The sequence below is a fragment of the Poeciliopsis prolifica genome, unplaced genomic scaffold (genome assembly GCF_027474105.1).
Source record: "Poeciliopsis prolifica strain line A6 unplaced genomic scaffold, Auburn_PproV2 SCAFFOLD037, whole genome shotgun sequence".
NCBI classification, from domain to species: Eukaryota; Metazoa; Chordata; class Actinopteri; order Cyprinodontiformes; family Poeciliidae; genus Poeciliopsis; species Poeciliopsis prolifica.
The window spans coordinates 5255299-5257254 of NW_026562412.1; the positions used below are offsets into that span (position 1 = coordinate 5255299).

A 1956-nucleotide genomic window follows, 5' to 3' on the forward strand; every position below is an offset into this window, starting at 1 on the left:
AACTTAGTTTTGTCGTAAGTCAAGTGTAACAACATATTTGCACTAAATAAGGCCAGAAATACTTGGTAAGATTTTGCTTTTTATCAGTATATTCTATTTATTAAAAATAATGACGATTCTACCAGCACGTATAAACATGTTCATTCCACTAATATTCATTCTTTGATTGTTTTGTGTCTTTAACTGACATCATGATTACAAAACAGCACAAATGAACCAGAATTTCATTTTAAAATAACATTAAAGTACTGCATAAATATTTCAGGTGTATCCTGCAACATTATGGGGTTTTTCATGTATTTACATTTCTGTGGCAATATTACATACCTCGTTAGTGAGTGTAGGAGGTCAGCCTTGCAGCAGAAACTGAGTTGAACTTCGCGTTGAGTCCATGAATAAAGCTGACAGCGGTGCGCTGTCCGCTAACAGCGCAGCATGGCTGCCTGCGGCGGCTTAATGAGGCGCTGTCAGGCGGTAGCTTGGAAAACAGCGACAAAACAGTGAACACAGCCCGAAAAGGCGTGAAATCTGAGGGGAGAACCACCGCCGGTCCGGTCCGTTGTACGGTCCACACTTCTCCTGGACAGACTGACTGTTGTGGAGTTCAGGGAGCGAAGACTTGTTGACTCTCCCACAGTTTCAGCGGCGGGCCAATCACAGCCCGCAGTCTGGCCAATCACAGTCCGTAAAACCATCCGACTGTACGTCAACGTCGCCGCCATATTGGGAGTGGCAGTTCCGTTGCAATGCATCAAAGTTATTGAAAAATGTAAAAGTTTTACATCCGTTAATGAACAAAGTTGGGTAGTAACTACTTACATTCACTCAATTACATTTACTTGAGTAGGTCTTTGTGGAAACAACACTTTAAAGCGTACTTTCAACAATGCTGCACTTTTTGTTTTTACTTGAGTAATGTTATGAAGTAACGTTACTTTTACTACAGTAAAATTTCTGGATACGCTACTCACTGGAAGTAACGTCATTGAATGAACAATCAAACATTCACCACACAATACACACTTGCAGTTTTTGTTACAGTTTCATAAGTTTTATAGTTATAAAACAATAAAATTAAGCAAGACAAATATTTTTTTCAAATCAGGTTCTTTCAAACTGAAATGAATTATTTTCATTAGGTCTTTAAGATATCACTTTAAAATATTAAATGACTGAAATGTTGATCAGTTGCTCAGCATCTGAGTAGTCTTTTAATTAAATGTTTATTTTAAAGTAATTTCTTGGATCATTATGTTTACTTATGTTAAATCTTTGATAAAATGCCCACCACTGTTACTAAATTCACACAAAACAAAATAGCTGAAACAAATACGGCTCAATTTTCATAACTAAAAGCTCAAGAAAATCCCTAAATGAACTTATCTCATCGCACGTAAATATAATTCATAAAAATTTACTGATCGTAAACAGTAGTATTTTTTTTTTAATTAGTAGTTTCCAATCTCTCTTTTGTTGATTTCTAAGGAGAGTTTGCCTCTAACAATATGGCGGACGCGCTGGCGTATCGCATCTATGGAACAACAAAACCAACGAGACGATTCTGTCCATCTCGCTGTTCATCTTTCAATGCTCTTCACATTAAAACCTTTAGGCTTACGGACGGCTTAAACATAACAGATTTTCATTCCAACACAAGACATGGAGAGCAGAAAATATTTACATTTGACACGCCTCAAAATACTAGAATGCGCTGCCCCCTGCTGGCAGATGAGCAGATTGACCGCCACAACAACCGATCCTTAATTTTCCATCTCCAAGAGTTTAATTTGGAGAAGTCTTTCAAATACTTAATTGATGCAAAAACATTCAGATTTATTCCAAATCTGTTTTATTTTTTCCTAAAATGTTCAAATGTTTTCAAAACTCCTGATATCAGTTTACAATTTATCCACATGTCTCACCTTCAGCGGGATCAAATGAGGAATTAAGACACGA

General features: G+C 36.8%; 1 protein-coding gene across 1 annotated transcript in view; it reads right to left on the minus strand.

The window, feature by feature from the left end:
- The window catches only part of LOC129374750 (fibroblast growth factor receptor-like 1), a 43597-nt gene extending 42986 nt beyond the window's left edge, over positions 1-611 (minus strand). Inside the window, exon 1 of the mRNA XM_055053360.1 lies at positions 328-611. The gene's annotated coding sequence lies outside the window, so the exon portion shown is untranslated. The remainder of the gene's footprint in view (positions 1-327) is intronic.
- Positions 612-1956: the final 1345 nt, after the last annotated feature.